Source organism: Channa argus, chromosome 8 (genome assembly GCF_033026475.1).
Source record: "Channa argus isolate prfri chromosome 8, Channa argus male v1.0, whole genome shotgun sequence".
In the NCBI taxonomy this organism is placed as follows: domain Eukaryota; kingdom Metazoa; phylum Chordata; class Actinopteri; order Anabantiformes; family Channidae; genus Channa; species Channa argus.
In genome coordinates, this window is record NC_090204.1 from 19,789,302 (window position 1) to 19,799,359 (window position 10,058).

The window sequence follows — 10,058 nt, forward strand, 5'->3', positions numbered from 1 at the left end:
AGACAGTTATCCATGAGGAGGAAGCAAGATGCTAACTCTCTGCTCTCTCTCTCTCTCTCTCTCTCTGTCTCTCTCTGGCTTTGCCATCAGCAGGCATCTCGAGGTAGCACTGCATTAACCACATGTTCTCCACTTCCAGGAAACAAAGCTGCTGAGATGATTCTCTGACTGGACCATGAATCAACTTCACCAACAAATGAATTACACAATCAGTTTGTAGCAAATCCCCGACATAAACAGCGGTGGTTTGAACTAGAGCTCTCTGCATTTGCCGTGTGTTGGAAAAAATGTGTCATAGTGATAAGCCCTGGATGACAATATTGATGTAGGGCCTCTCTTGCTGGAAAGAGGTTTTTTATTATATTCTAAAAATATAATGACATCAGCCAGAAATGCTCACAGATTTACATCAAGACAAATTCTCTCCTTTCTTACATGTGCAGATGTGTACTAATCAGTCCAATGTGCACTGAGCACCAGAACACTGGGCCCAAAGAGTGAGTGGTGTGTGATAATAAGAATCAGATCACTGCTCTCTTTTTTTTTTTCTTTTTTTTTTGAGAAATGGGCAAACACGCTGACCCCCTCCTGAAACGTGGTATTTCCCATCTTGTAGGTTCATAACTTATCCAGTGTAATGGCCAATAACTGGGTTGCAACCAAGCCAGAATCATAATAGCAGTCAATGGACCAGTGTTATTGGACAATGACAGAGTTTGAGTACATGAAGGACAAACTGTTATGATTTGAGCTGCATGGTGTCGCAGGCAAAGTCCTTCCTTATGATCAAATATTACATAATGCATAAAGCTTGACATGGACATGGACCTAACCCTTAAAAACCTTTTCTATTCAACAGCTAAACATTTGCATTTGCTTGAAGTTCGCTGTTGGAAATCTGCACTTAATTTGGACTCAGGGATGTACTCAGGAAAGCCTGAAGTCAACCACCATATGCAGTGTGAAGAGCATATTGTCTTTCAGGTTAACATTTTATAGTACAATGACAGCTCGTAAATGTGGATTGGTGGAAGCTTTTCGCATCGCATGCAGGAGAAGAGTGTAGCCAAAGTCAACCAGACTGGAAAAGTGACGGTTCTGTGATCGGTAAAGCGTAAAACAAGAATCTGGTGTTGTAACCCGCCAGTAGACTAAATAAAAATGTGTTTTTGAGGGCTTATAGTATGCAAATTCTTCCTCAAACAATGCTGCAGACATGGTTGGGTAGATTTGCCTTGTGTGGTAAACGGCTCCCCGGTCTGTATCTACCATGAATCTGCCAGATTGGCGACTAACACTACCAGTAAGACCGGCTAGACGCTGCCTCTGCCTCTAATTAGCAGAATAGTCCTATGTAATTCCTGCCCTGTGTGCGTGTCACTGGCTTGTAGGGCTGTTATTTTGGCGAGCAGGGAGAGTGTGGGCAACAGCTGGGAGAGTGCTTAACAGATGGTGGAGTACAGAGTAATCGATGGCTGACACAATGTTCCATGTAACAGTGTGTGTGAGCGAGTGTGCAGTGAGGTGCTTTGCAGTGCGTGAGGGATAACGGCACAGCAGAGGAGTCCAGGGGGAAGCGGCCGTCCGGCGTAACAGGACCTTTTGAGAGTGTGCAGGGAAAGTGAATGTTGAACATGTGGGATGGAGAGGAGCACACGCTGCAAAGGGATGTGGAGCCTCATTAAAAACTTTTTCATTTTAGTTGTGCAAGCAATGCTGATGAATGTGACGGTTCTAACTCTCGAAAGATTGGCCACTTATGTCACGGTTCATTTGAACAGTATCCCAAACATCATTTGCAGTTGCGGGAAAATAAGCTGGAAATCACCAGAAAGTGATTGCTTTTTCACTTCCTGCAGTACAGGCCACGTCTGCACAACCAGAAGGGTTTATGTTGCACATGTTCAGCAGAAGTAAACTAAACCCACAAAAACAAGGCTGTCTGTCAACATTTTAACCCCCCCCCCCCCACACACACACACACACACACCCCCTTGGCATCCCACTCCTGCAAGAAATCACACGCTGCAGCTTTATTAGCGACTCACATAGTAAAGATGAATGTTGAGTAAAGTTCCCGTCACATCATTCGTTAACAGTTCCTGTGAAACGAGTGCACCGTCATTACTTGAACTTAACTATGGCCAAGAAAAGAAAAAAAAAAAAAAAAACTGAACTGTCTGGCAGGGAAATAAGAACAGGAAAAGAAATGTGCTGCATAAGATAAAGATCTTTTGCTCTTTATAGTGAAGATGTAATTAACATCCCATTCCTGCTTGTTCACCGCTGTCTCTCCACCTGTTGTTAAATCATCACTGTGTGTTCTGATGGTTTTCCCATCATGTGTATTCAGGGGACTATGCATTCTCCAAATGAAACAAATGCGAGTTCCAGAGGAAAGCTGAAGGGAAGTGGTTCCACTGTATGGGCATTTAATCTCCTAAGTTGGATGTTGGAGAGGCTACATGAGGGAATCATTACATGTAATGAAAGTATTTAACTGCTTTGTGTACATAATTTTTGTATATCGTGTACAAAAATAGCCACAATTACAGACAATAAATATATAAATGTATGCGATTTGGAAAAACATCAAGTATTTGCTCTGAAAATGGGATAAATAAACTTTCATATGTTTTAGGACACAAGGCTACATTAGGTGCTACTGACCACTGAACTAGGTAACTCGTTCAGCGTCTCGGCTGATGTTAGAAAAACCCTCTATTTTTCTAAGAACACTTTCTAGATTGTATATTACTTCCTCTCAGTGTTTTCCCCACGCATGATTTAAGGAAACTGTTTAGCCTGGTTTGGTCACACTTATCCTCCACATTACTTCTTGTCCTTGAGATTACAAGCTTTAAGTTACATGCTTTCAATCATTCATGTCTGGGTGTTTTGAAATCAGCCAGAACAACGTAAAAGCTGCAAAAACAAGATAAGCCTCGCATTACTACAATATGTTAGCAATACCAACACTTAATTAAAGGCGTATTTCCAACATAAAAATACTAAAGTGTGGGGGAAGTGTTTAGGAGCTTTTTTTCTTTTGAAAAACTAATTGGAGCAATTCAGTAGTTATGAGTTAATATCGACTTACAACATTTGTTTCTTAATCCCAGTAATAAAGTGGATCATAATACAAATGCATTTATTTTTAGCAGGAATGCTAATTCCCTCTATGCAATGTAGTTTGTTGCTTCCGCTTTATTTCAGCAGTCATAACTCAAAAAGAGCTGATGCAAACCGTTTGTTTGTTGAGCCCAAACATTAGTTTTGCTGTCCTGCGAGTTGGGGGTTTCACACTTAAGAAACTGGGAACTGTAAAGTATCAACGTCGAATGAAGAGTAAATATTTAAAGTTTAAAGAAAAGTATGTCTCACGTTCATGGACCTCATTTGAAACTTGAGTCAGCTTGTGATGAGCTAAGCTTAGCTCTCTGTCAATTAAAATATAATCTGCAACAGCAACTGAAAATCTTAGTAATTAACAACTTCTAACAGTACACACCCTGGCATGTAAAAAGACGTGTTGGCTCTAGCTTCGTATTCACTTGTAAAGACAGGAAGGTATTGTTCTCCAAATAATTTAATGCAGATCCACTGCCCTCATTTGGTAAATATAATTTTGATTTTCCCCTTTTTAAGATGTGAATGAACGCAGATAGGTTACAACAAGTCCTGCTTTTTGGCAGCTGAAGTGCTTCTTCCCCACAGTCATTTGTTTCTGACAAGTGAGAGGAAAATGCTGCTGTAAAACAGCAGGGTAGATGCACAATCCTGGGGTCATAGCACCGTACGTCGAAACTCACGTTACACAAAGCAGATTTAGCATTAAAATGCAAAATGCCCTCTCATCAATAAGACAGCAAAAGAAATGCATAACTACTGCACTCCATCCAGACACTGGTGGATACATGTCTTTGTTTGGACAATCTGTCCCAACTTGGCCCAGAACTGGCAAACACCAGTTCCTCTATCTCAACGTTCTCCACAGCTCTGTCTGCTTTCTGTTTAGGATAAGAGGAGGAGATGCGAGGGGAAGGGAGGAGAGGAACAGTCAGAGTAGAAGCTTGCAACGGGAGGGGGGGAAAAAAAAAACCCACCTTGACCTCACTTTCATCTCTGGAGCTGATCTGGTCTGTCTGGCGTGAATTCTCTGAGGAGCTGGCTGTGGAACAGAGAGTGGCTTTATGCTGACTTACTACAGTGTCCCTCGTACAAAATCCCATTTCATTTCTCGAGAGGGTTAAGAGAATGGCTTGAAAGGCATGTTCCCTCTTATCTCCAATGACACCCAAAGACTGTGAGTGATTTCGGCCTGATCCCATATATTTTCCTTGTGAAGTGAAGCCAGTGCTGATGATTCTTATCTTTAGGTAAAGGCAATGTGTTGAAAAACCTTTGCAGAGAATTAGAAAGTCAAATAGGACACCGTTGTCATGAAGCTTCACGCGTGTGCCATGTTTCCAAATCCTGCTTTGCTGCAGATATCGTTTAATGTGTCCATTAAATCCCTGCATTCAAATAAAGCAAATAAACATATTCCTCATATTTCAAATCGGTTTTACGATGAAACACGCACATGTGCTGCCTTAGCAAGCAGGGAAAGTCTTACTCAGCATGGACTGAAATGGGGTTTATGACTCTGGGAAAGCTTCCCTATGGCAAACAGTTTCTGCGACAATGTGTGCAAAACACACATTTCATAATCTTTGGAAGGAGCTGAAGTGCAATTTACAAATTCAGTTGGAGAACGGTTTGAGTAGTAGCTGCTGCGATGCAGAGTCGCTGTCAGAAGGGATCACAGGTGCTAGAAAGACAACTGGAGACAGTAGTTGCCGTGTTGCACGACAGCGACCTTGGTGGTATTGGCAGTCAGGGCATCAGGGTTCAGCAGCACTTGTCCCTTTTCTTATTGGTAGAATCCAGAAAAGGCTTCACACTAGCTCGCTGCAGACACGGGACAAAAATATTTCCCAAGTCTGCTCTGACTGCAGGCCCACGTTGCCTTTCAGGTCAACCCCTCCCAGCCCTCCCAGCTCATCTGTTCTTCATTCATCATATATTCATTGCTTTTAGCAGATGGCAGTGTGGCTAAGGCAAATTATAAGTGTTTCTTTGTTTTTTTTATTGAAAGTTGATGAGATAACTAGAAGTCATGTCTGTCTTCTTATGAGCTCACAAAGTCAAATGAAGAGTGTTTTAATCGGGCTACGGACACATACCACAGGACTTATTGTTTCACTTCAGAAAGGTATGACACCTGTCACAACACCCAGCTCGAGCATGGTGGCTCTGTGAAAATGGCAGAATGGACTATCAGATTTCCCTCCCCCCCGTAAAAAGGTTTCCGGGCTTTTTAAGTGCTTCTTTGGCTTTTACAAATCGTCTTTGGTTTTGATGTAGCTGGCAGATAATTTCAGGAAGGCAAGCTATTTTTAAGCCACTACCCTTCTGTGAATATACACCCCACATCTGCAGCTTCAAATGAATTTAAACAAACACTCTGAAAGTTAAACTCTGTCTGGCACAGACTTCAGTGGTGGAGTGCTCAGAGGAAATAGAGAACAAGGACACTATTAGGAAACATGCTTTTTTTTGTTTCACAGTTTATGGCTTTTACATGTGTGAGTGTCTTGATAATTAGCAGCTCTCTTACGATAGTTTAGACAGCCCCTATGAGGCCACCGAGGGAGAAATCAGCTCCTCGTCCTCTCTCGAGGCCTCTACCATTCTCTTTACCTGCGCGTGAAACTGCAGCCACACAGACTCTTGGCAGAGCCGAGTGCATCTACTCAATACTTTAAACAGAATCAATATAAAACAGACTAACTCACGATTTTGTGGAGCAGCAAACTCACAAAAAAACAATGTGTTCTGAGGAATATTAGAAACAAGTGTGCAGAAGAGTGTTCCCGGTTTCAGCAGGGGGACAGTATACATTTACTGCTGCAGGATGCCTGGTTTCCACAATAACAGCTCCAAGGAGGAGGGAGAGAAGAAGACGTGAACAAGAACCAGACAGGACTTAACATCTAAGCCACAGAAAGCACAAAAGAGATCAAATTCAGATTGAAGTTTTAACTTGGATGTGACGATGTATAGAAACTGGCAGGTTACAGCGCATTAGTCCTTCAAAGAAAAGTCTGTAAGCGTGCAGTGCATCCTGAGATGACCTTTAAATATGAATCGTCAAACCTGCAAAAACACAACGGTAATGTTAAGGGACAGAAAACCAAAGGAATGAGCCAAAGGATATTCGGAGGTTCTGCAGAGCTGGGTGATAATATGATTCTAACTTCCTTTACATTACACAGTCACATCTGAACATGCTTTGTCTCACTTACCAACAACCCATGGGTGGCATTGACCTTTTGTTCTGTGCGTGTCAGGGCCGCTTTTACCCCAGACACTTCTCTATCCATCACTTACCCCAGTGTCACCATCAACTGTCAACCAGGCAAAAAATAGCCTCATGTCTCTGTCCACTGGGGCAAAGCGATGCCACCTGTCAGCCAGAGGACAGGTTTAAAAACCAGACTCCAGACACAGATGGACTCATGTGTTTGCTATCAGGCTTACAGCCGGTTATGGTGTGACTGGCTCGCAGAAGAAGGCTGTCGTCATTACCTCATGTGTGTATGCTGGTGAGACTGCCCGCAACGGTATTACATGGACATAAAAGAACAAAGTCTTAGGTAACATCTTGGATTAAAAAGGACATAAGATTAACATTTTCCTACAGCGTGAGTTAACTGGGTGAAAGGACTGTATTCTTTTACTTTTTCAATGACCCTGAATCTATCATATCCAAGGAGGAACCCTCGAATTTGATACAGCTTTAGATTTTAATTGACTGATGAATGAAATGATCGGTGCAGCCTGGTTAGTTTTCTGAGATAAGAGACTCGATTTGTTTACCCACTGGACAGGTACTAGTAATAAATCTGCCTAATTCCAATAGTTATGTCCTCATTTTAGCTGCAAAGTCACACGAGCAACTTGGTCTCCACAAACAATTATGTGCAGAAGAACGTCCCCCGTGACTGATGTTTTATTTAACATCCGTATACTGTGGAGCTACAGTTGACTGCTTTACATGCGCTATTAGTCCAGTGGATCAATGTGAGAAGATGTGACATGATCTTCTACAGAAGAATCAAGTATTACTTTTTTCGCTCATCTGTGACTTTTTTGGAAAGTTTTGCTTACTTTTAGTTCTTCGGGCCTCAAAAAGTTGTTTAAATAAAACCATCTGAGGAGTTTAGGACCTTGAAACTGCTCAACAACTCATAAGTGTCTGGAACACAACAGGGGCACAGCTTTTTTGTCTCACAAGCCAAAGAAGTTGGGAACCACTGGTTTAATTTTTAACAATGCATTGTATTGTTTTTGATGTAAACATGTATCATTTTGCAAATCATCCACACTATTTATAATCAATAACTCCCTCTGCAGTTTTGTGGAGTAGAAGTACTAAGGAGAACATAATAGAAATACTGAAGTTATGTATACAAGTTTAAAGTGTGTCTTCCATACTGAGAAATTAATTCTTGAATACACGACTTCATATGTTCAAAGTAAGAGTCAAACTGCTCCAGATACCCGTCCTAAACTGTTTTGATGTTTTTATTTTACCCTGTTATGTTTCCAATTAGACACTACAGACATGTTCAGGAGTTGATAAAATGCTCAGTTTGCTGAATACTAGGTATTGAACACATGCTGTGGTTGTGTTCTAGCTGTGACTAAAACAGAACGGATATTTTTTGGGAATACATCATCTTGCAAATGTGAGAATGAAAAAATACATTCACCCAAGTAGTCTAGACAGAAAAAGTGTATCAGACACTCAGACTGTTTTGAGTTGACAGGCTCTAGTGGATGGGGGACAGAATGGAAACCCAAACATTAAACTCTCCAGGTTATGTCAGCTACATTAGGTAATGGCATCTATAAAGCGACTGAATAAATGTCCCCTGGACTAACAGAATCTATTGATTGTACTGTAAAATTCTACTCCTCACTACGACCTGTGTAACTTTCTACCTTATCAGCATCCCGAGCACTTGACAATGTCGCTTCTCATTCTCCCATTCACACACACTCATACCTTAAAGACAGCGGTGCTGCAGTGAAACCTACCTGGAGCCACTTGGGGGTTCTCAAGTCAAGTCAAGTCAAGTGGCTGTTATTGTCCTTTCTACTATACACAGTGGTACCAGGTAAAAGTGGAAACGAGATAACGTTCCTCTAGAACCATGGTGCTACAAAACAACACAAGCCATGTAAAGTGCATCGAGTGTAAGTGTAATGACCCGGTTAAAACCCGGTTTCTGGAGTTACAACAATTATTCTAGCTTGCTGCTAACACATTTTAAGGTCATCCAACACATTTCGATTTAGTCTTTGGAGAGAATATATATATATATATATATATATATATATATATATATATATATATATATAAAAACTTCTATAGTGTGCTTATATTAACAACAATAATATGTCTATGGGCTGATATGAAGCTACAGCTCAGTTTTGACAAAGCCTGGCTCAGCTCAAAGGTCACATTGTTCATTGTTCAATGGGAATACAAAAATGTGTAAGGTTATAGCCTCATATTTACTGGAAAAGGACAACGATGGTGTTAATTCTTACCAAGAAACTTCCAACTATTCTTTTAAGTCCAGTTTGGTGAAAAAAGACATCAGATGTTTGATAAAAGTTGAAACAAGAAAATGAACAAAACTGACAATTCGGTCACGATGTATTTCTATGACAGAGGACGCGGAGGAGAAATTCACTGACCACAGATACGAATTTGTGCAAAATAAAAGGAAAACCCCAAGTCAACTGCAAGCTGCAAAGAAGAATTAAATAAGAAGAAACCTCTCTTGTGAAGATCTGTGAACAATTTCCTCTAAATGGGTAGCCTGTGGCGTGAGCTAAACACACACAGCGAAGACATCCAGCTGTTATCTGTGCCCTGTAAGTTCTGTGAAGTGCCTGCTGGTGGGTTTACACACTGACTGCATTCTCTTCAGGAGAACACAAGGGAAAATAACAATCGTATAGAGAACGGCCCTAAATGAAACAAGATGACTGTCTGCAAAGCTGCTATGTGATGCGAATAAAGCCTGGAAAACAAATCCCAATATTCTCTGCTTTTCCTTGCCTATGTCTTATCGTTTTGCATTCATTTCCTGTGCATGTTTGGTTTTGCTAGTCAAGTGTTTCAACGCTAAATAACCACACCGTCATTCCAGAGAGTCTGGCTGCTTCTCTAATTCCTCTGCATTTATTTCCAGCATAGAGACAAGGACACTTGATCTTCACATTTCACATGTCTGTTAAGCCCTGTTGTCCACCCATTTCCTTCCCCCTAACAGAAATTGCTCCAGTGGCAATAGATGAGTAAAATGCACAGTTATGAACAACATTGGAGGCACTAAAAAATAATGAGCGTTTTAGTTCTTTGGTCCAATTTTTCTGCAGCTGAAACTGAAACTCGGAGTTGAGATACTGTAGCCTGGCTGAAGGGAATTGTTGGGTTGTCTCCATACATCTTTATAGTCCAGACTTTATTCTGTAATGTGCCTTGAGATGACTTTGTTGTGAACTGGCGCTATATAAATAAAGTTGAGTTGAATTGAATTGAATTGAAGAAAAGACACGGGTAAATTGGAAAGCCAGGGCAACATTGGCAAGACTTTGCTTTTGAATCAAGTGCCGTGTATGCAATCTAAAACAACAGCCGAAGTCCTTAGATCCCCACCAGCCCATCACATAATGCCAGAAGCATAAAAGTCTGCGTTTTATTTCATGAAAGGGAAACCAAAATAGAATACATGTGACATAAGCACTCTTCCTTACAGGTTAATTCCTTTGAAATCCAAAGTACGAATGAAATACCCGCTTAGAAGTTGCTCTTAAAGGTTTTTTTTTTAGTTCCAGTGGAAGTAAAAACGTAATAAATACGTCCACATGCACTTCCCACAACTCTTTGACAGCAGCGGTTGATTGTTCAAATGCCTGAAACAATGTTTAGCTTT